General features: G+C 49.5%; 46 non-coding genes across 46 annotated transcripts; all 46 read left to right on the top strand.

The window, feature by feature from the left end:
* Window positions 1-184: 184 nt before the first annotated feature.
* LOC145025952 (5S ribosomal RNA) lies at window positions 185-303 on the top strand. Its single transcript, XR_013673942.1, has one exon. It is a non-coding gene; the product is annotated as a 5S ribosomal RNA (ribosomal RNA).
* Window positions 304-522: 219 nt separating this feature from the next.
* Window positions 523-641, top strand: LOC145023155 (5S ribosomal RNA). Its single transcript, XR_013671255.1, has one exon. It is a non-coding gene; the product is annotated as a 5S ribosomal RNA (ribosomal RNA).
* A 383-nt stretch (window positions 642-1,024) lies between these two features.
* On the top strand, window positions 1,025-1,143 carry LOC145025488 (5S ribosomal RNA). The gene has a single exon (XR_013673500.1). It is a non-coding gene; the product is annotated as a 5S ribosomal RNA (ribosomal RNA).
* A 383-nt stretch (window positions 1,144-1,526) lies between these two features.
* On the top strand, window positions 1,527-1,645 carry LOC145026833 (5S ribosomal RNA). Its single transcript, XR_013674787.1, has one exon. It is a non-coding gene; the product is annotated as a 5S ribosomal RNA (ribosomal RNA).
* A 217-nt stretch (window positions 1,646-1,862) lies between these two features.
* Window positions 1,863-1,981, top strand: LOC145025769 (5S ribosomal RNA). The gene has a single exon (XR_013673768.1). It is a non-coding gene; the product is annotated as a 5S ribosomal RNA (ribosomal RNA).
* A 219-nt stretch (window positions 1,982-2,200) lies between these two features.
* LOC145026821 (5S ribosomal RNA) lies at window positions 2,201-2,319 on the top strand. Its single transcript, XR_013674774.1, has one exon. It is a non-coding gene; the product is annotated as a 5S ribosomal RNA (ribosomal RNA).
* A 217-nt stretch (window positions 2,320-2,536) lies between these two features.
* LOC145025487 (5S ribosomal RNA) lies at window positions 2,537-2,655 on the top strand. The gene has a single exon (XR_013673499.1). It is a non-coding gene; the product is annotated as a 5S ribosomal RNA (ribosomal RNA).
* A 219-nt stretch (window positions 2,656-2,874) lies between these two features.
* LOC145023144 (5S ribosomal RNA) lies at window positions 2,875-2,993 on the top strand. Its single transcript, XR_013671244.1, has one exon. It is a non-coding gene; the product is annotated as a 5S ribosomal RNA (ribosomal RNA).
* Window positions 2,994-3,376: 383 nt separating this feature from the next.
* On the top strand, window positions 3,377-3,495 carry LOC145025486 (5S ribosomal RNA). The gene has a single exon (XR_013673498.1). It is a non-coding gene; the product is annotated as a 5S ribosomal RNA (ribosomal RNA).
* Window positions 3,496-3,878: 383 nt separating this feature from the next.
* Window positions 3,879-3,997, top strand: LOC145026809 (5S ribosomal RNA). Its single transcript, XR_013674760.1, has one exon. It is a non-coding gene; the product is annotated as a 5S ribosomal RNA (ribosomal RNA).
* Window positions 3,998-4,214: 217 nt separating this feature from the next.
* LOC145026797 (5S ribosomal RNA) lies at window positions 4,215-4,333 on the top strand. The gene has a single exon (XR_013674749.1). It is a non-coding gene; the product is annotated as a 5S ribosomal RNA (ribosomal RNA).
* Window positions 4,334-4,552: 219 nt separating this feature from the next.
* LOC145026785 (5S ribosomal RNA) lies at window positions 4,553-4,671 on the top strand. Its single transcript, XR_013674738.1, has one exon. It is a non-coding gene; the product is annotated as a 5S ribosomal RNA (ribosomal RNA).
* Window positions 4,672-4,889: 218 nt separating this feature from the next.
* LOC145025484 (5S ribosomal RNA) lies at window positions 4,890-5,008 on the top strand. Its single transcript, XR_013673496.1, has one exon. It is a non-coding gene; the product is annotated as a 5S ribosomal RNA (ribosomal RNA).
* Window positions 5,009-5,227: 219 nt separating this feature from the next.
* Window positions 5,228-5,346, top strand: LOC145023133 (5S ribosomal RNA). Its single transcript, XR_013671234.1, has one exon. It is a non-coding gene; the product is annotated as a 5S ribosomal RNA (ribosomal RNA).
* A 383-nt stretch (window positions 5,347-5,729) lies between these two features.
* On the top strand, window positions 5,730-5,848 carry LOC145025483 (5S ribosomal RNA). The gene has a single exon (XR_013673495.1). It is a non-coding gene; the product is annotated as a 5S ribosomal RNA (ribosomal RNA).
* A 383-nt stretch (window positions 5,849-6,231) lies between these two features.
* LOC145026630 (5S ribosomal RNA) lies at window positions 6,232-6,350 on the top strand. Its single transcript, XR_013674592.1, has one exon. It is a non-coding gene; the product is annotated as a 5S ribosomal RNA (ribosomal RNA).
* Window positions 6,351-6,567: 217 nt separating this feature from the next.
* LOC145026773 (5S ribosomal RNA) lies at window positions 6,568-6,686 on the top strand. Its single transcript, XR_013674727.1, has one exon. It is a non-coding gene; the product is annotated as a 5S ribosomal RNA (ribosomal RNA).
* Window positions 6,687-6,905: 219 nt separating this feature from the next.
* Window positions 6,906-7,024, top strand: LOC145026762 (5S ribosomal RNA). Its single transcript, XR_013674716.1, has one exon. It is a non-coding gene; the product is annotated as a 5S ribosomal RNA (ribosomal RNA).
* A 217-nt stretch (window positions 7,025-7,241) lies between these two features.
* On the top strand, window positions 7,242-7,360 carry LOC145026068 (5S ribosomal RNA). The gene has a single exon (XR_013674059.1). It is a non-coding gene; the product is annotated as a 5S ribosomal RNA (ribosomal RNA).
* Window positions 7,361-7,577: 217 nt separating this feature from the next.
* LOC145025836 (5S ribosomal RNA) lies at window positions 7,578-7,696 on the top strand. The gene has a single exon (XR_013673830.1). It is a non-coding gene; the product is annotated as a 5S ribosomal RNA (ribosomal RNA).
* A 219-nt stretch (window positions 7,697-7,915) lies between these two features.
* On the top strand, window positions 7,916-8,034 carry LOC145023122 (5S ribosomal RNA). The gene has a single exon (XR_013671223.1). It is a non-coding gene; the product is annotated as a 5S ribosomal RNA (ribosomal RNA).
* Window positions 8,035-8,417: 383 nt separating this feature from the next.
* On the top strand, window positions 8,418-8,536 carry LOC145025482 (5S ribosomal RNA). The gene has a single exon (XR_013673494.1). It is a non-coding gene; the product is annotated as a 5S ribosomal RNA (ribosomal RNA).
* A 382-nt stretch (window positions 8,537-8,918) lies between these two features.
* On the top strand, window positions 8,919-9,037 carry LOC145025776 (5S ribosomal RNA). The gene has a single exon (XR_013673775.1). It is a non-coding gene; the product is annotated as a 5S ribosomal RNA (ribosomal RNA).
* A 217-nt stretch (window positions 9,038-9,254) lies between these two features.
* On the top strand, window positions 9,255-9,373 carry LOC145025580 (5S ribosomal RNA). Its single transcript, XR_013673590.1, has one exon. It is a non-coding gene; the product is annotated as a 5S ribosomal RNA (ribosomal RNA).
* A 219-nt stretch (window positions 9,374-9,592) lies between these two features.
* Window positions 9,593-9,711, top strand: LOC145026751 (5S ribosomal RNA). The gene has a single exon (XR_013674705.1). It is a non-coding gene; the product is annotated as a 5S ribosomal RNA (ribosomal RNA).
* Window positions 9,712-9,928: 217 nt separating this feature from the next.
* Window positions 9,929-10,047, top strand: LOC145025480 (5S ribosomal RNA). Its single transcript, XR_013673493.1, has one exon. It is a non-coding gene; the product is annotated as a 5S ribosomal RNA (ribosomal RNA).
* Window positions 10,048-10,266: 219 nt separating this feature from the next.
* Window positions 10,267-10,385, top strand: LOC145025479 (5S ribosomal RNA). Its single transcript, XR_013673492.1, has one exon. It is a non-coding gene; the product is annotated as a 5S ribosomal RNA (ribosomal RNA).
* Window positions 10,386-10,605: 220 nt separating this feature from the next.
* Window positions 10,606-10,724, top strand: LOC145023111 (5S ribosomal RNA). The gene has a single exon (XR_013671214.1). It is a non-coding gene; the product is annotated as a 5S ribosomal RNA (ribosomal RNA).
* A 383-nt stretch (window positions 10,725-11,107) lies between these two features.
* On the top strand, window positions 11,108-11,226 carry LOC145025478 (5S ribosomal RNA). Its single transcript, XR_013673491.1, has one exon. It is a non-coding gene; the product is annotated as a 5S ribosomal RNA (ribosomal RNA).
* A 381-nt stretch (window positions 11,227-11,607) lies between these two features.
* Window positions 11,608-11,726, top strand: LOC145025775 (5S ribosomal RNA). The gene has a single exon (XR_013673774.1). It is a non-coding gene; the product is annotated as a 5S ribosomal RNA (ribosomal RNA).
* Window positions 11,727-11,943: 217 nt separating this feature from the next.
* Window positions 11,944-12,062, top strand: LOC145026739 (5S ribosomal RNA). Its single transcript, XR_013674694.1, has one exon. It is a non-coding gene; the product is annotated as a 5S ribosomal RNA (ribosomal RNA).
* A 219-nt stretch (window positions 12,063-12,281) lies between these two features.
* LOC145026283 (5S ribosomal RNA) lies at window positions 12,282-12,400 on the top strand. The gene has a single exon (XR_013674264.1). It is a non-coding gene; the product is annotated as a 5S ribosomal RNA (ribosomal RNA).
* A 217-nt stretch (window positions 12,401-12,617) lies between these two features.
* On the top strand, window positions 12,618-12,736 carry LOC145025477 (5S ribosomal RNA). The gene has a single exon (XR_013673490.1). It is a non-coding gene; the product is annotated as a 5S ribosomal RNA (ribosomal RNA).
* Window positions 12,737-12,955: 219 nt separating this feature from the next.
* LOC145023100 (5S ribosomal RNA) lies at window positions 12,956-13,074 on the top strand. The gene has a single exon (XR_013671203.1). It is a non-coding gene; the product is annotated as a 5S ribosomal RNA (ribosomal RNA).
* Window positions 13,075-13,621: 547 nt separating this feature from the next.
* Window positions 13,622-13,740, top strand: LOC145026727 (5S ribosomal RNA). The gene has a single exon (XR_013674683.1). It is a non-coding gene; the product is annotated as a 5S ribosomal RNA (ribosomal RNA).
* Window positions 13,741-13,960: 220 nt separating this feature from the next.
* Window positions 13,961-14,079, top strand: LOC145026715 (5S ribosomal RNA). Its single transcript, XR_013674672.1, has one exon. It is a non-coding gene; the product is annotated as a 5S ribosomal RNA (ribosomal RNA).
* A 217-nt stretch (window positions 14,080-14,296) lies between these two features.
* LOC145026729 (5S ribosomal RNA) lies at window positions 14,297-14,414 on the top strand. Its single transcript, XR_013674685.1, has one exon. It is a non-coding gene; the product is annotated as a 5S ribosomal RNA (ribosomal RNA).
* Window positions 14,415-14,633: 219 nt separating this feature from the next.
* LOC145025476 (5S ribosomal RNA) lies at window positions 14,634-14,752 on the top strand. Its single transcript, XR_013673489.1, has one exon. It is a non-coding gene; the product is annotated as a 5S ribosomal RNA (ribosomal RNA).
* Window positions 14,753-14,971: 219 nt separating this feature from the next.
* LOC145023089 (5S ribosomal RNA) lies at window positions 14,972-15,090 on the top strand. The gene has a single exon (XR_013671192.1). It is a non-coding gene; the product is annotated as a 5S ribosomal RNA (ribosomal RNA).
* A 382-nt stretch (window positions 15,091-15,472) lies between these two features.
* LOC145026704 (5S ribosomal RNA) lies at window positions 15,473-15,591 on the top strand. The gene has a single exon (XR_013674661.1). It is a non-coding gene; the product is annotated as a 5S ribosomal RNA (ribosomal RNA).
* A 219-nt stretch (window positions 15,592-15,810) lies between these two features.
* Window positions 15,811-15,929, top strand: LOC145026690 (5S ribosomal RNA). The gene has a single exon (XR_013674649.1). It is a non-coding gene; the product is annotated as a 5S ribosomal RNA (ribosomal RNA).
* A 217-nt stretch (window positions 15,930-16,146) lies between these two features.
* Window positions 16,147-16,265, top strand: LOC145025475 (5S ribosomal RNA). Its single transcript, XR_013673488.1, has one exon. It is a non-coding gene; the product is annotated as a 5S ribosomal RNA (ribosomal RNA).
* Window positions 16,266-16,650: 385 nt separating this feature from the next.
* On the top strand, window positions 16,651-16,769 carry LOC145026679 (5S ribosomal RNA). Its single transcript, XR_013674638.1, has one exon. It is a non-coding gene; the product is annotated as a 5S ribosomal RNA (ribosomal RNA).
* Window positions 16,770-16,987: 218 nt separating this feature from the next.
* On the top strand, window positions 16,988-17,106 carry LOC145025474 (5S ribosomal RNA). The gene has a single exon (XR_013673487.1). It is a non-coding gene; the product is annotated as a 5S ribosomal RNA (ribosomal RNA).
* Window positions 17,107-17,325: 219 nt separating this feature from the next.
* On the top strand, window positions 17,326-17,444 carry LOC145026261 (5S ribosomal RNA). The gene has a single exon (XR_013674245.1). It is a non-coding gene; the product is annotated as a 5S ribosomal RNA (ribosomal RNA).
* Window positions 17,445-17,663: 219 nt separating this feature from the next.
* Window positions 17,664-17,782, top strand: LOC145023078 (5S ribosomal RNA). The gene has a single exon (XR_013671182.1). It is a non-coding gene; the product is annotated as a 5S ribosomal RNA (ribosomal RNA).
* Window positions 17,783-18,011: the final 229 nt, after the last annotated feature.

The raw sequence follows: 18,011 nt of genomic DNA, 5'->3' as shown, positions 1-18,011 counted from the left end.
TAGGTGCGTTTTTTTTTTCTTTCTTGCTATATCCATGCTCGGGCGGCCTCCGGTTCAATGTTGATTGTTTTCTTGTTTCCCGAACCGAGCCGATCCATCACGTGGGTCCCACGCCTCGCGTCCGAAAGCAAACGAGGTTCTGCGTCTTGTAAGACATAAAAACAATAAGCATGGATAGTATTTCGGGTGCGATCATACCAGCACTAATGCACCGGATCTCATCAGAACTCCGCAGTCAAGCGTGCTTGGGCGAGAGTAGTACTAGGATGGGTGACCCCCTGGGAAGTCCTCGTGTTGCACCCCCTTTTTTCGTTGCCCGTCTGCGTTTTTTTATGTTTTAGGTGCGTTTTTTTTTTCTTTCTTGCTATATCCATGCTCAGGCGGCCTCCGGTTCAATGTTGATTGTTTTCTTGTTTCCCGAACCGAGCCGATCCATCACGTGGGTCCCACGCCTCGCGTCCGAAAGCAAACGAGGTTCTGCGTCTTGTAAGACATAAAAACAATAAGCATGGATAGTATTTCGGGTGCGATCATACCAGCACTAATGCACCGGATCCCATCAGAACTCCGCAGTTAAGCGTGCTTGGGCGAGAATAGTACTAGGATGGGTGACCCCCTGGGAAGTCCTCGTGTTGCACCCCCTTTTTCGTTGCCCGTCTGCGTTTTTTTTATGTTTTAGGTGTGTTTTTTTTCTTTCTTGCTATATCCATGCTCGGGCAGCCTCCGGTTCAATGTTGATTGTTTTCTTGTTTCCCGAACCGAGCCGATCCATCACGTGGGTCCCACGCCTCGCGTCCGAAAGCAAACGAGGTTCTTGCCCGTCTGCGTTTTTTTATGTTTTAGGTGCGTTTTTTTTTTCTTTCTTGCTATATCCATGCTCGGGCGGCCTCCGGTTCAATGTTGATTGTTTTCTTGTTTCCCGAACCGAGCCGATCCATCACATGGGTCCCACGCCTCGCGTCCGAAAGCAAACGAGGTTCTGCGTCTTGTAAGACATAAAAACAATAAGCATGGATAGTATTTCGGGTGCGATCATACCAGCACTAATGCACCGGATCCCATCAGAACTCCGCAGTCAAGCGTGCTTGGGCGAGAGTAGTACTAGGATGGGTGACCCCCTGGGAAGTCCTCGTGTTGCACCCCCTTTTTCGTTGCCCGTCTGCGTTTTTTTTATGTTTTAGGTGTGTTTTTTTTCTTTCTTGCTATATCCATGCTCGGGCGGCCTCCGGTTCAATGTTGATTGTTTTCTTGTTTCCCGAACCGAGCCGATCCATCACGTGGGTCCCACGCCTCGCGTCCGAAAGCAAACGAGGTTCTTGCCCGTCTGCGTTTTTTTATGTTTTAGGTGCGTTTTTTTTTTCTTTCTTGCTATATCCATGCTCGGGCGGCCTCCGGTTCAATGTTGATTGTTTTCTTGTTTCCCGAACCGAGCCGATCCATCACGTGGGTCCCACGCCTCGCGTCCGAAAGCAAACGAGGTTCTGCGTCTTGTAAGAAATAAAAACAATAAGCATGGATAGTATTTCGGGTGCGATCATACCAGCACTAATGCACCGGATCCCATCAGAACTCCGCAGTTAAGCGTGCTTGGGCGAGAGTAGTACTAGGATGGGTGACCCCCTGGGAAGTCCTCGTGTTGCACCCCCTTTTTCGTTGCCCGTCTGCGTTTTTTTATGTTTTAGGTGCGTTTTTTTTTCTTTCTTGCTATATCCATGCTCGGGCGGCCTCCGGTTCAATGTTGATTGTTTTCTTGTTTCCCGAACCGAGCCGATCCATCACGTGGGTCCCACGCCTCGCGTCCGAAAGCAAACGAGGTTCTGCGTCTTGTAAGAAATAAAAACAATAAGCATGGATAGTATTTCGGGTGCGATCATACCAGCACTAATGCATCGGATCCCATCAGAACTCCGCAGTTAAGCGTGCTTGGGCGAGAGTAGTACTAGGATGGGTGACCCCCTGGGAAGTCCTCGTGTTGCACCCCTTTTTTTCGTTGCCCGTCTGCGTTTTTTTATGTTTTAGGTGCGTTTTTTTTTTCTTTCTTGCTATATCCATGCTCGGGCGGCCTCCGGTTCAATGTTGATTGTTTTCTTGTTTCCCGAACCGAGCCGATCCATCACGTGGGTCCCACGCCTCGCGTCCGAAAGCAAACGAGGTTCTGCGTCTTGTAAGACATAAAAACAATAAGCATGGATAGTATTTCGGGTGCGATCATACCAGCACTAATGCACCGGATCCCATCAGAACTCCGCAGTTAAGCGTGCTTGGGCGAGAGTAGTACTAGGATGGGTGACCCCCTGGGAAGTCCTCGTGTTGCACCCCCTTTTTCGTTGCCCGTCTGCGTTTTTTTATGTTTTAGGTGCGTTTTTTTTTCTTTCTTGCTATATCCATGCTCGGGCGGCCTCCGGTTCAATGTTGATTGTTTTCTTGTTTCCCGAACCGAGCCGATCCATCACGTGGGTCCCACGCCTCGCGTCCGAAAGCAAACGAGGTTCTGCGTCTTGTAAGACATAAAAACAATAAGCATGGATAGTATTTCGGGTGCGATCATACCAGCACTAATGCACCGGATCCCATCAGAACTCCGCAGTCAAGCGTGCTTGGGCGAGAGTAGTACTAGGATGGGTGACCCCCTGGGAAGTCCTCGTGTTGCACCCCCTTTTTTCGTTGCCCGTCTGCGTTTTTTTATGTTTTAGGTGCGTTTTTTTTTTCTTTCTTGCTATATCCATGCTCGGGCGGCCTCCGTTTCAATGTTGATTGTTTTCTTGTTTCCCGAACCGAGCCGATCCATCACGTGGGTCCCACGCCTCGCGTCCGAAAGCAAACGAGGTTCTGCGTCTTGTAAGACATAAAAACAATAAGCATGGATAGTATTTCGGGTGCGATCATACCAGCACTAATGCACCGGATCCCATCAGAACTCCGCAGTTAAGCGTGCTTGGGCGAGAATAGTACTAGGATGGGTGACCCCCTGGGAAGTCCTCGTGTTGCACCCCCTTTTTCGTTGCCCGTCTGCGTTTTTTTTATGTTTTAGGTGTGTTTTTTTTCTTTCTTGCTATATCCATGCTCGGGCGGCCTCCGGTTCAATGTTGATTGTTTTCTTGTTTCCCGAACCGAGCCGATCCATCACGTGGGTCCCACGCCTCGCGTCCGAAAGCAAACGAGGTTCTTGCCCGTCTGCGTTTTTTTATGTTTTAGGTGCGTTTTTTTTTTCTTTCTTGCTATATCCATGCTCGGGCGGCCTCCGGTTCAATGTTGATTGTTTTCTTGTTTCCCGAACCGAGCCGATCCATCACATGGGTCCCACGCCTCGCGTCCGAAAGCAAACGAGGTTCTGCGTCTTGTAAGACATAAAAACAATAAGCATGGATAGTATTTCGGGTGCGATCATACCAGCACTAATGCACCGGATCCCATCAGAACTCCGCAGTCAAGCGTGCTTGGGCGAGAGTAGTACTAGGATGGGTGACCCCCTGGGAAGTCCTCGTGTTGCACCCCCTTTTTCGTTGCCCGTCTGCGTTTTTTTTATGTTTTAGGTGTGTTTTTTTTCTTTCTTGCTATATCCATGCTCGGGCGGCCTCCGGTTCAATGTTGATTGTTTTCTTGTTTCCCGAACCGAGCCGATCCATCACGTGGGTCCCACGCCTCGCGTCCGAAAGCAAACGAGGTTCTTGCCCGTCTGCGTTTTTTTATGTTTTAGGTGCGTTTTTTTTTTCTTTCTTGCTATATCCATGCTCGGGCGGCCTCCGGTTCAATGTTGATTGTTTTCTTGTTTCCCGAACCGAGCCGATCCATCACGTGGGTCCCACGCCTCGCGTCCGAAAGCAAACGAGGTTCTGCGTCTTGTAAGAAATAAAAACAATAAGCATGGATAGTATTTCGGGTGCGATCATACCAGCACTAATGCACCGGATCCCATCAGAACTCCGCAGTTAAGCGTGCTTGGGCGAGAGTAGTACTAGGATGGGTGACCCCCTGGGAAGTCCTCGTGTTGCACCCCCTTTTTCGTTGCCCGTCTGCGTTTTTTTATGTTTTAGGTGCGTTTTTTTTTCTTTCTTGCTATATCCATGCTCGGGCGGCCTCCGGTTCAATGTTGATTGTTTTCTTGTTTCCCGAACCGAGCCGATCCATCACGTGGGTCCCACGCCTCGCGTCCGAAAGCAAACGAGGTTCTGCGTCTTGTAAGAAATAAAAACAATAAGCATGGATAGTATTTCGGGTGCGATCATACCAGCACTAATGCACCGGATCCCATCAGAACTCCGCAGTTAAGCGTGCTTGGGCGAGAGTAGTACTAGGATGGGTGACCCCCTGGGAAGTCCTCGTGTTGCACCCCTTTTTTTCGTTGCCCGTCTGCGTTTTTTTATGTTTTAGGTGCGTTTTTTTTTTCTTTCTTGCTATATCCATGCTCGGGCGGCCTCCGGTTCAATGTTGATTGTTTTCTTGTTTCCCGAACCGAGCCGATCCATCACGTGGGTCCCACGCCTCGCGTCCGAAAGCAAACGAGGTTCTGCGTCTTGTAAGACATAAAAACAATAAGCATGGATAGTATTTCGGGTGCGATCATACCAGCACTAATGCACCGGATCCCATCAGAACTCCGCAGTTAAGCGTGCTTGGGCGAGAGTAGTACTAGGATGGGTGACCCCCTGGGAAGTCCTCGTGTTGCACCCCCTTTTTTCGTTGCCCGTCTGCGTTTTTTTATGTTTTAGGTGCGTTTTTTTTTCTTTCTTGCTATATCCATGCTCGGGCGGCCTCCGGTTCAATGTTGATTGTTTTCTTGTTTCCCGAACCGAGCCGATCCATCACGTGGGTCCCACGCCTCGCGTCCGAAAGCAAACGAGGTTCTGCGTCTTGTAAGACATAAAAACAATAAGCATGGATAGTATTTCGGGTGCGATCATACCAGCACTAATGCACCGGATCCCATCAGAACTCCGCAGTCAAGCGTGCTTGGGCGAGAGTAGTACTAGGATGGGTGACCCCCTGGGAAGTCCTCGTGTTGCACCCCCTTTTTTCGTTGCCCGTCTGCGTTTTTTTATGTTTTAGGTGCGTTTTTTTTTTCTTTCTTGCTATATCCATGCTCGGGCGGCCTCCGGTTCAATGTTGATTGTTTTCTTGTTTCCCGAACCGAGCCGATCCATCACGTGGGTCCCACGCCTCGCGTCCGAAAGCAAACGAGGTTCTGCGTCTTGTAAGACATAAAAACAATAAGCATGGATAGTATTTCGGGTGCGATCATACCAGCACTAATGCACCGGATCCCATCAGAACTCCGCAGTTAAGCGTGCTTGGGCGAGAATAGTACTAGGATGGGTGACCCCCTGGGAAGTCCTCGTGTTGCACCCCCTTTTTCGTTGCCCGTCTGCGTTTTTTTTATGTTTTAGGTGTGTTTTTTTTCTTTCTTGCTATATCCATGCTCGGGCGGCCTCCGGTTCAATGTTGATTGTTTTCTTGTTTCCCGAACCGAGCCGATCCATCACGTGGGTCCCACGCCTCGCGTCCGAAAGCAAACGAGGTTCTTGCCCGTCTGCGTTTTTTTATGTTTTAGGTGCGTTTTTTTTTTCTTTCTTGCTATATCCATGCTCGGGCGGCCTCCGGTTCAATGTTGATTGTTTTCTTGTTTCCCGAACCGAGCCGATCCATCACATGGGTCCCACGCCTCGCGTCCGAAAGCAAACGAGGTTCTGCGTCTTGTAAGACATAAAAACAATAAGCATGGATAGTATTTCGGGTGCGATCATACCAGCACTAATGCACCGGATCCCATCAGAACTCCGCAGTCAAGCGTGCTTGGGCGAGAGTAGTACTAGGATGGGTGACCCCCTGGGAAGTCCTCGTGTTGCACCCCCTTTTTCGTTGCCCGTCTGCGTTTTTTTTATGTTTTAGGTGTGTTTTTTTTCTTTCTTGCTATATCCATGCTCGGGCGGCCTCCGGTTCAATGTTGATTGTTTTCTTGTTTCCCGAACCGAGCCGATCCATCACGTGGGTCCCACGCCTCGCGTCCGAAAGCAAACGAGGTTCTTGCCCGTCTGCGTTTTTTTATGTTTTAGGTGCGTTTTTTTTTTCTTTCTTGCTATATCCATGCTCGGGCGGCCTCCGGTTCAATGTTGATTGTTTTCTTGTTTCCCGAACCGAGCCGATCCATCACGTGGGTCCCACGCCTCGCGTCCGAAAGCAAACGAGGTTCTGCGTCTTGTAAGAAATAAAAACAATAAGCATGGATAGTATTTCGGGTGCGATCATACCAGCACTAATGCACCGGATACCATCAGAACTCCGCAGTTAAGCGTGCTTGGGCGAGAGTAGTACTAGGATGGGTGACCCCCTGGGAAGTCCTCGTGTTGCACCCCCTTTTTCGTTGCCCGTCTGCGTTTTTTTATGTTTTAGGTGCGTTTTTTTTTCTTTCTTGCTATATCCATGCTCGGGCGGCCTCCGGTTCAATGTTGATTGTTTTCTTGTTTCCCGAACCGAGCCGATCCATCACGTGGGTCCCACGCCTCGCGTCCGAAAGCAAACGAGGTTCTGCGTCTTGTAAGAAATAAAAACAATAAGCATGGATAGTATTTCGGGTGCGATCATACCAGCACTAATGCACCGGATCCCATCAGAACTCCGCAGTTAAGCGTGCTTGGGCGAGAGTAGTACTAGGATGGGTGACCCCCTGGGAAGTCCTCGTGTTGCACCCCTTTTTTTCGTTGCCCGTCTGCGTTTTTTTATGTTTTAGGTGCGTTTTTTTTTTCTTTCTTGCTATATCCATGCTCGGGCGGCCTCCGGTTCAATGTTGATTGTTTTCTTGTTTCCCGAACCGAGCCGATCCATCACGTGGGTCCCACGCCTCGCGTCCGAAAGCAAACGAGGTTCTGCGTCTTGTAAGACATAAAAACAATAAGCATGGATAGTATTTCGGGTGCGATCATACCAGCACTAATGCACCGGATCCCATCAGAACTCCGCAGTTAAGCGTGCTTGGGCGAGAGTAGTACTAGGATGGGTGACCCCCTGGGAAGTCCTCGTGTTGCACCCCCTTTTTCGTTGCCCGTCTGCGTTTTTTTATGTTTTAGGTGCGTTTTTTTTTCTTTCTTGCTATATCCATGCTCGGGCGGCCTCCGGTTCAATGTTGATTGTTTTCTTGTTTCCCGAACCGAGCCGATCCATCACGTGGGTCCCACGCCTCGCGTCCGAAAGCAAACGAGGTTCTGCGTCTTGTAAGACATAAAAACAATAAGCATGGATAGTATTTCGGGTGCGATCATACCAGCACTAATGCACCGGATCCCATCAGAACTCCGCAGTTAAGCGTGCTTGGGCTAGAGTAGTACTAGGATGGGTGACCCCCTGGGAAGTCCTCGTGTTGCACCCCCTTTTTCGTTGCCCGTCTGCGTTTTTTTATGTTTTAGGTGCGTTTTTTTTTCTTTCTTGCTATATCCATGCTCGGGCGGCCTCCGGTTCAATGTTGATTGTTTTCTTGTTTCCCGAACCGAGCCGATCCATCACGTGGGTCCCACGCCTCGCGTCCGAAAGCAAACGAGGTTCTGCGTCTTGTAAGACATAAAAACAATAAGCATGGATAGTATTTCGGGTGCGATCATACCAGCACTAATGCACCGGATCCCGTCAGAACTCCGCAGTCAAGCGTGCTTGGGCGAGAGTAGTACTAGGATGGGTGACCCCCTGGGAAGTCCTCGTGTTGCACCCCCTTTTTTCGTTGCCCGTCTGCGTTTTTTTATGTTTTAGGTGCGTTTTTTTTTTCTTTCTTGCTATATCCATGCTCGGGCGGCCTCCGGTTCAATGTTGATTGTTTTCTTGTTTCCCGAACCGAGCCGATCCATCACGTGGGTCCCACGCCTCGCGTCCGAAAGCAAACGAGGTTCTGCGTCTTGTAAGACATAAAAACAATAAGCATGGATAGTATTTCGGGTGCGATCATACCAGCACTAATGCACCGGATCCCATCAGAACTCCGCAGTTAAGCGTGCTTGGGCGAGAATAGTACTAGGATGGGTGACCCCCTGGGAAGTCCTCGTGTTGCACCCCCTTTTTCGTTGCCCGTCTGCGTTTTTTTTATGTTTTAGGTGTGTTTTTTTTCTTTCTTGCTATATCCATGCTCGGGCGGCCTCCGGTTCAATGTTGATTGTTTTCTTGTTTCCCGAACCGAGCCGATCCATCACGTGGGTCCCACGCCTCGCGTCCGAAAGCAAACGAGGTTCTTGCCCGTCTGCGTTTTTTTATGTTTTAGGTGCGTTTTTTTTTTCTTTCTTGCTATATCCATGCTCGGGCGGCCTCCGGTTCAATGTTGATTGTTTTCTTGTTTCCCGAACCGAGCCGATCCATCACATGGGTCCCACGCCTCGCGTCCGAAAGCAAACGAGGTTCTGCGTCTTGTAAGACATAAAAACAATAAGCATGGATAGTATTTCGGGTGCGATCATACCAGCACTAATGCACCGGATCCCATCAGAACTCCGCAGTCAAGCGTGCTTGGGCGAGAGTAGTACTAGGATGGGTGACCCCCTGGGAAGTCCTCGTGTTGCACCCCCTTTTTCGTTGCCCGTCTGCGTTTTTTTTATGTTTTAGGTGTGTTTTTTTTCTTTCTTGCTATATCCATGCTCGGGCGGCCTCCGGTTCAATGTTGATTGTTTTCTTGTTTCCCGAACCGAGCCGATCCATCACGTGGGTCCCACGCCTCGCGTCCGAAAGCAAACGAGGTTCTTGCCCGTCTGCGTTTTTTTATGTTTTAGGTGCGTTTTTTTTTCTTTCTTGCTATATCCATGCTCGGGCGGCCTCCGGTTCAATGTTGATTGTTTTCTTGTTTCCCGAACCGAGCCGATCCATCACGTGGGTCCCACGCCTCGCGTCCGAAAGCAAACGAGGTTCTGCGTCTTGTAAGAAATAAAAACAATAAGCATGGATAGTATTTCGGGTGCGATCATACCAGCACTAATGCACCGGATCCCATCAGAACTTCGCAGTTAAGCGTGCTTGGGCGAGAGTAGTACTAGGATGGGTGACCCCCTGGGAAGTCCTCGTGTTGCACCCCCTTTTTCGTTGCCCGTCTGCGTTTTTTTATGTTTTAGGTGCGTTTTTTTTTCTTTCTTGCTATATTCATGCTCGGGCGGCCTCCGGTTCAATGTTGATTGTTTTCTTGTTTCCCGAACCGAGCCGATCCATCACGTGGGTCCCACGCCTCGCGTCCGAAAGCAAACGAGGTTCTGCGTCTTGTAAGAAATAAAAACAATAAGCATGGATAGTATTTCGGGTGCGATCATACCAGCACTAATGCACCGGATCCCATCAGAACTCTGCAGTTAAGCGTGCTTGGGCGAGAGTAGTACTAGGATGGGTGACCCCCTGGGAAGTCCTCGTGTTGCACCCCTTTTTTTCGTTGCCCGTCTGCGTTTTTTTATGTTTTAGGTGCGTTTTTTTTTTCTTTCTTGCTATATCCATGCTCGGGCGGCCTCCGGTTCAATGTTGATTGTTTTCTTGTTTCCCGAACCGAGCCGATCCATCACGTGGGTCCCACGCCTCGCGTCCGAAAGCAAACGAGGTTCTGCGTCTTGTAAGACATAAAAACAATAAGCATGGATAGTATTTCGGGTGCGATCATACCAGCACTAATGCACCGGATCCCATCAGAACTCCGCAGTTAAGCGTGCTTGGGCGAGAGTAGTACTAGGATGGGTGACCCCCTGGGAAGTCCTCGTGTTGCACCCCCTTTTTCGTTGCCCGTCTGCGTTTTTTTATGTTTTAGGTGCGTTTTTTTTTCTTTCTTGCTATATCCATGCTCGGGCGGCCTCCGGTTCAATGTTGATTGTTTTCTTGTTTCTCGAACCGAGCCGATCCATCACGTGGGTCCCACGCCTCGCGTCCGAAAGCAAACGAGGTTCTGCGTCTTGTAAGACATAAAAACAATAAGCATGGATAGTATTTCGGGTGCGATCATACCAGCACTAATGCACCGGATCCCATCAGAACTCCGCAGTCAAGCGTGCTTGGGCGAGAGTAGTACTAGGATGGGTGACCCCCTGGGAAGTCCTCGTGTTGCACCCCCTTTTTTCGTTGCCCGTCTGCGTTTTTTTATGTTTTAGGTGCGTTTTTTTTTTCTTTCTTGCTATATCCATGCTCGGGCGGCCTCCGGTTCAATGTTGATTGTTTTCTTGTTTCCCGAACCGAGCCGATCCATCACGTGGGTCCCACGCCTCGCGTCCGAAAGCAAACGAGGTTCTGCGTCTTGTAAGACATAAAAACAATAAGCATGGATAGTATTTCGGGTGCGATCATACCAGCACTAATGCACCGGATCCCATCAGAACTCCGCAGTCAAGCGTGCTTGGGCGAGAGTAGTACTAGGATGGGTGACCCCCTGGGAAGTCCTCGTGTTGCACCCCCTTTTTTCGTTGCCCGTCTGCGTTTTTTTATGTTTTAGGTGCGTTTTTTTTTTTCTTTCTTGCTATATCCATGCTCGGGCGGCCTCCGGTTCAATGTTGATTGTTTTCTTGTTTCCCGAACCGAGCCGATCCATCACGTGGGTCCCACGCCTCGCGTCCGAAAGCAAACGAGGTTCTGCGTCTTGTAAGACATAAAAACAATAAGCATGGATAGTATTTCGGGTGCGATCATACCAGCACTAATGCACCGGATCCCATCAGAACTCCGCAGTTAAGCGTGCTTGGGCGAGAATAGTACTAGGATGGGTGACCCCCTGGGAAGTCCTCGTGTTGCACCCCCTTTTTCGTTGCCCGTCTGCGTTTTTTTTATGTTTTAGGTGTGTTTTTTTTCTTTCTTGCTATATCCATGCTCGGGCGGCCTCCGGTTCAATGTTGATTGTTTTCTTGTTTCCCGAACCGAGCCGATCCATCACGTGGGTCCCACGCCTCGCGTCCGAAAGCAAACGAGGTTCTTGCCCGTCTGCGTTTTTTTATGTTTTAGGTGCGTTTTTTTTTTCTTTCTTGCTATATCCATGCTCGGGCGGCCTCCGGTTCAATGTTGATTGTTTTCTTGTTTCCCGAACCGAGCCGATCCATCACATGGGTCCCACGCCTCGCGTCCGAAAGCAAACGAGGTTCTGCGTCTTGTAAGACATAAAAACAATAAGCATGGATAGTATTTCGGGTGCGATCATACCAGCACTAATGCACCGGATCCCATCAGAACTCCGCAGTCAAGCGTGCTTGGGCGAGAGTAGTACTAGGATGGGTGACCCCCTGGGAAGTCCTCGTGTTGCACCCCCTTTTTCGTTGCCCGTCTGCGTTTTTTTTATGTTTTAGGTGTGTTTTTTTTCTTTCTTGCTATATCCATGCTCGGGCGGCCTCCGGTTCAATGTTGATTGTTTTCTTGTTTCCCGAACCGAGCCGATCCATCACGTGGGTCCCACGCCTCGCGTCCGAAAGCAAACGAGGTTCTTGCCCGTCTGCGTTTTTTTATGTTTTAGGTGCGTTTTTTTTCTTTCTTGCTATATCCATGCTCGGGCGGCCTCCGGTTCAATGTTGATTGTTTTCTTGTTTCCCGAACCGAGCCGATCCATCACGTGGGTCCCACGCCTCGCGTCCGAAAGCAAACGAGGTTCTGCGTCTTGTAAGAAATAAAAACAATAAGCATGGATAGTATTTCGGGTGCGATCATACCAGCACTAATGCACCGGATCCCATCAGAACTTCGCAGTTAAGCGTGCTTGGGCGAGAGTAGTACTAGGATGGGTGACCCCCTGGGAAGTCCTCGTGTTGCACCCCCTTTTTCGTTGCCCGTCTGCGTTTTTTTATGTTTTAGGTGCGTTTTTTTTTCTTTCTTGCTATATCCATGCTCGGGCGGCCTCCGGTTCAATGTTGATTGTTTTCTTGTTTCCCGAACCGAGCCGATCCATCACGTGGGTCCCACGCCTCGCGTCCGAAAGCAAACGAGGTTCTGCGTCTTGTAAGAAATAAAAACAATAAGCATGGATAGTATTTCGGGTGCGATCATACCAGCACTAATGCACCGGATCCCATCAGAACTCCGCAGTTAAGCGTGCTTGGGCGAGAGTAGTACTAGGATGGGTGACCCCCTGGGAAGTCCTCGTGTTGCACCCCTTTTTTTCGTTGCCCGTCTGCGTTTTTTTATGTTTTAGGTGCGTTTTTTTTTTCTTTCTTGCTATATCCATGCTCGGGCGGCCTCCGGTTCAATGTTGATTGTTTTCTTGTTTCCCGAACCGAGCCGATCCATCACGTGGGTCCCACGCCTCGCGTCCGAAAGCAAACGAGGTTCTGCGTCTTGTAAGACATAAAAACAATAAGCATGGATAGTATTTCGGGTGCGATCATACCAGCACTAATGCACCGGATCCCATCAGAACTCCGCAGTTAAGAGTGCTTGGGCGAGAGTAGTACTAGGATGGGTGACCCCCTGGGAAGTCCTCGTGTTGCACCCCCTTTTTCGTTGCCCGTCTGCGTTTTTTTATGTTTTAGGTGCGTTTTTTTTTCTTTCTTGCTATATCCATGCTCGGGCGGCCTCCGGTTCAATGTTGATTGTTTTCTTGTTTCCCGAACCGAGCCGATCCATCACGTGGGTCCCACGCCTCGCGTCCGAAAGCAAACGAGGTTCTGCGTCTTGTAAGACATAAAAACAATAAGCATGGATAGTATTTCGGGTGCGATCATACCAGCACTAATGCACCGGATCCCATCAGAACTCCGCAGTCAAGCGTGCTTGGGCGAGAGTAGTACTAGGATGGGTGACCCCCTGGGAAGTCCTCGTGTTGCACCCCCTTTTTTCGTTGCCCGTCTGCGTTTTTTTATGTTTTAGGTGCGTTTTTTTTTTCTTTCTTGCTATATCCATGCTCGGGCGGCCTCCGGTTCAATGTTGATTGTTTTCTTGTTTCCCGAACCGAGCCGATCCATCACGTGGGTCCCACGCCTCGCGTCCGAAAGCAAACGAGGTTCTGCGTCTTGTAAGACATAAAAACAATAAGCATGGATAGTATTTCGGGTGCGATCATACCAGCACTAATGCACCGGATCCCATCAGAACTCCGCAGTTAAGCGTGCTTGGGCGAGAATAGTACTAGGATGGGTGACCCCCTGGGAAGTCCTCGTGTTGCACCCCCTTTTTCGTTGCCCGTCTGCGTTTTTTTTATGTTTTAGGTGTGTTTTTTTTCTTTCTTGCTATATCCATGCTCGGGCGGCCTCCGGTTCAATGTTGATTGTTTTCTTGTTTCCCGAACCGAGCCGATCCATCACGTGGGTCCCACGCCTCGCGTCCGAAAGCAAACGAGGTTCTTGCCCGTCTGCGTTTTTTTATGTTTTAGGTGCGTTTTTTTTTCTTTCTTGCTATATCCATGCTCGGGCGGCCTCCGGTTCAATGTTGATTGTTTTCTTGTTTCCCGAACCGAGCCGATCCATCACGTGGGTCCCACGCCTCGCGTCCGAAAGCAAACGAGGTTCTTGCCCGTCTGCGTTTTTTTATGTTTTAGGTGCGTTTTTTTTTCTTTCTTGCTATATCCATGCTCGGGCGGCCTCCGGTTCAATGTTGATTGTTTTCTTGTTTCCCGAACCGAGCCGATCCATCACGTGGGTCCCACGCCTCGCGTCCGAAAGCAAACGAGGTTCTGCGTCTTGTAAGAAATAAAAACAATAAGCATGGATAGTATTTCGGGTGCGATCATACCAGCACTAATGCACCGGATCCCATCAGAACTCCGCAGTTAAGCGTGCTTGGGCGAGAGTAGTACTAGGATGGGTGACCCCCTGGGAAGTCCTCGTGTTGCACCCCCTTTTTTCGTTGCCCGTCTGCGTTTTTTTATGTTTTAGGTGCGTTTTTTTTTTTCTTTCTTGCTATATCCATGCTCGGGCGGCCTCCGGTTCAATGTTGATTGTTTTCTTGTTTCCCGAACCGAGCCGATCCATCACGTGGGTCCCACGCCTCGCGTCCGAAAGCAAACGAGGTTCTGCGTCTTGTAAGACATAAAAACAATAAGCATGGATAGTATTTCGGGTGCGATCATACCAGCACTAATGCACCGGATCCCATCAGAACTCCGCAGTTAAGCGTGCTTGGGCGAGAGTAGTACTAGGATGGGTGACCCCCTGGGAAGTCCTCGTGTTGCACCCCCTTTTTCGTTGCCCGTCTGCGTTTTTTTATGTTTTAGGTGCGTTTTTTTTTCTTTCTTGCTATATCCATGCTCGGGCGGCCTCCGGTTCAATGTTGATTGTTTTCTTGTTTCCCGAACCGAGCCGATCCATCACGTGGGTCCCACGCCTCGCGTCCGAAAGCAAACGAGGTTCTGCGTCTTGTAAGACATAAAAACAATAAGCATGGATAGTATTTCGGGTGCGATCATACCAGCACTAATGCACCGGATCCCATCAGAACTCCGCAGTCAAGCGTGCTTGGGCGAGAGTAGTACTAGGATGGGTGACCCCTGGGAAGTCCTCGTGTTGCACCCCCTTTTTTCGTTGCCCGTCTGCGTTTTTTTATGTTTTAGGTGCGTTTTTTTTTTCTTTCTTGCTATATCCATGCTCGGGCGGCCTCCGGTTCAATGTTGATTGTTTTCTTGTTTCCCGAACCGAGCCGATCCATCACGTGGGTCCCACGCCTCGCGTCCGAAAGCAAACGAGGTTCTGCGTCTTGTAAGACATAAAAACAATAAGCATGGATAGTATTTCGGGTGCGATCATACCAGCACTAATGCACCGGATCCCATCAGAACTCCGCAGTCAAGCGTGCTTGGGCGAGAGTAGTACTAGGATGGGTGACCCCCTGGGAAGTCCTCGTGTTGCACCCCCTTTTTTCGTTGCCCGTCTGCGTTTTTTTATGTTTTAGGTGCGTTTTTTTTTTCTTTCTTGCTATATCCATGCTCGGGCGGCCTCCGGTTCAATGTTGATTGTTTTCTTGTTTCCCGAACCGAGCCGATCCATCACGTGGGTCCCACGCCTCGCGTCCGAAAGCAAACGAGGTTCTGCGTCTTGTAAGACATAAAAACAATAAGCATGGATAGTATTTCGGGTGCGATCATACCAGCACTAATGCACCGGATCCCATCAGAACTCCGCAGTTAAGCGTGCTTGGGCGAGAATAGTACTAGGATGGGTGACCCCCTGGGAAGTCCTCGTGTTGCACCCCCTTTTTCGTTGCCCGTCTGCGTTTTTTTTATGTTTTAGGTGTGTTTTTTTTCTTTCTTGCTATATCCATGCTCGGGCGGCCTCCGGTTCAATGTTGATTGTTTTCTTGTTTCCCGAACCGAGCCGATCCATCACGTGGGTCCCACGCCTCGCGTCCGAAAGCAAACGAGGTTCTTGCCCGTCTGCGTTTTTTTATGTTTTAGGTGCGTTTTTTTTTCTTTCTTGCTATATCCATGCTCGGGCGGCCTCCGGTTCAATGTTGATTGTTTTCTTGTTTCCCGAACCGAGCCGATCCATCACGTGGGTCCCACGCCTCGCGTCCGAAAGCAAACGAGGTTCTGCGTCTTGTAAGAAATAAAAACAATAAGCATGGATAGTATTTCGGGTGCGATCATACCAGCACTAATGCACCGGATCCCATCAGAACTCCGCAGTTAAGCGTGCTTGGGCGAGAGTAGTACTAGGATGGGTGACCCCCTGGGAAGTCCTCGTGTTGCACCCCCTTTTTTCGTTGCCCGTCTGCGTTTTTTTATGTTTTAGGTGCGTTTTTTTTTTCTTTCTTGCTATATCCATGCTCGGGCGGCCTCCGGTTCAATGTTGATTGTTTTCTTGTTTCCCGAACCGAGCCGATCCATCACGTGGGTCCCACGCCTCGCGTCCGAAAGCAAACGAGGTTCTGCGTCTTGTAAGACATAAAAACAATAAGCATGGATAGTATTTCGGGTGCGATCATACCAGCACTAATGCACCGGATCCCATCAGAACTCCGCAGTTAAGCGTGCTTGGGCGAGAGTAGTACTAGGATGGGTGACCCCCTGGGAAGTCCTCGTGTTGCACCCCCTTTTTCGTTGCCCGTCTGCGTTTTTTTATGTTTTAGGTGCGTTTTTTTTTCTTTCTTGCTATATCCATGCTCGGGCGGCCTCCGGTTCAATGTTGATTGTTTTCTTGTTTCCCGAACCGAGCCGATCCATCACGTGGGTCCCACGCCTCGCGTCCGAAAGCAAACGAGGTTCTGCGTCTTGTAAGACATAAAAACAATAAGCATGGATAGTATTTCGGGTGCGATCATACCAGCACTAATGCACCGGATCCCATCAGAACTCCGCAGTCAAGCGTGCTTGGGCGAGAGTAGTACTAGGATGGGTGACCCCCTGGGAAGTCCTCGTGTTGCACCCCCTTTTTTCGTTGCCCGTCTGCGTTTTTTTATGTTTTAGGTGCGTTTTTTTTTTCTTTCTTGCTATATCCATGCTCAGGCGGCCTCCGGTTCAATGTTGATTGTTTTCTTGTTTCCCGAACCGAGCCGATCCATCACGTGGGTCCCACGCCTCGCGTCCGAAAGCAAACGAGGTTCTTGCCCGTCTGCGTTTTTTTATGTTTTAGGTGTGTTTTTTTTTTCTTTCTTGCTATATCCATGCTCGGGCGGCCTCCGGTTCAATGTTGATTGTTTTCTTGTTTCCCGAACCGAGCCGATCCATCACATGGGTCCCACGCCTCGCGTCCGAAAGCAAACGAGGTTCTGCGTCTTGTAAGAAATAAAAACAATAAGCATGGATAGTATTTCGGGTGCGATCATACCAGCACTAATGCACCGGATCCCATCAGAACTCCGCAGTTAAGCGTGCTTGGGCGAGAGTAGTACTAGGATGGGTGACCCCCTGGGAAGTCCTCGTGTTGCACCCCCTTTTTCGTTGCCCGTCTGCGTTTTTTTTTATGTTTTAGGTGTGTTTTTTTTCTTTCTTGCTATATCCATGCTCGGGCGGCCTCCGGTTCAATGTTGATTGTTTTCTTGTTTCCCGAACCGAGTCGATCCATCACGTGGGTCCCACGCCTCGCGTCCGAAAGCAAAGGAGGTTCTGCGTCTTGTAAGACATAAAAACAATAAGCATGGATAGTATTTCGGGTGCGATCATACCAGCACTAATGCACCGGATCCCATCAGAACTCCGCAGTCAAGCGTGCTTGGGCGAGAGTAGTACTAGGATGGGTGACCCCCTGGGAAGTCCTCGTGTTGCACCCCCTTTTTTCGTTGCCCGTCTGCGTTTTTTTTTATGTTTTAGGTGTGTTTTTTTTCTTTCTTGCTATATCCATGCTCGGGCGGCCTCCGGTTCAATGTTGATTGTTTTCTTGTTTCCCGAACCGAGCCGATCCATCACGTGGGTCCCACGCCTCGCGTCCGAAAGCAAACGAGGTTCTGCGTCTTGTAAGAAATAAAAACAATAAGCATGGATAGTATTTCGGGTGCGATCATACCAGCACTAATGCACCGGATCCCATCAGAACTCCGCAGTTTAGCGTGCTTGGGCGAGAGTAGTACTAGGATGGGTGACCCCCTGGGAAGTCCTCGTGTTGCACCCCCTTTTTTCGTTGCCCGTCTGCGTTTTTTTATGTTTTAGGTGCGTTTTTTTTTTCTTTCTTGCTATATCCATGCTCGGGCGGCCTCCGGTTCAATGTTGATTGTTTTCTTGTTTCCCGAACCGAGCCGATCCATCACGTGGGTCCCACGCCTCGCGTCCGAAAGCAAACGAGGTTCTGCGTCTTGTAAGACATAAAAACAATAAGCATGGATAGTATTTCGGGTGCGATCATACCAGCACTAATGCACCGGATCCCATCAGAACTCCGCAGTTAAGCGTGCTTGGGCGAGAATAGTACTAGGATGGGTGACCCCCTGGGAAGTCCTCGTGTTGCACCCCCTTTTTCGTTGCCCGTCTGCGTTTTTTTTATGTTTTAGGTGTGTTTTTTTTCTTTCTTGCTATATCCATGCTCGGGCGGCCTCCGGTTCAATGTTGATTGTTTTCTTGTTTCCCGAACCGAGCCGATCCATCACGTGGGTCCCACGCCTCGCGTCCGAAAGCAAACGAGGTTCTTGCCCGTCTGCGTTTTTTTATGTTTTAGGTGCGTTTTTTTTTCTTTCTTGCTATA

The sequence above is a fragment of the Lactuca saligna genome, chromosome 1 (genome assembly GCF_052625555.1).
Source record: "Lactuca saligna cultivar CGN05327 chromosome 1, ASM5262555v1, whole genome shotgun sequence".
Lineage (NCBI taxonomy): Eukaryota > Viridiplantae > Streptophyta > Magnoliopsida > Asterales > Asteraceae > Lactuca > Lactuca saligna.
The sequence above is the reverse complement of the archived record's forward strand: the minus strand, read 5'-3'. Positions and strand labels throughout refer to the sequence as shown.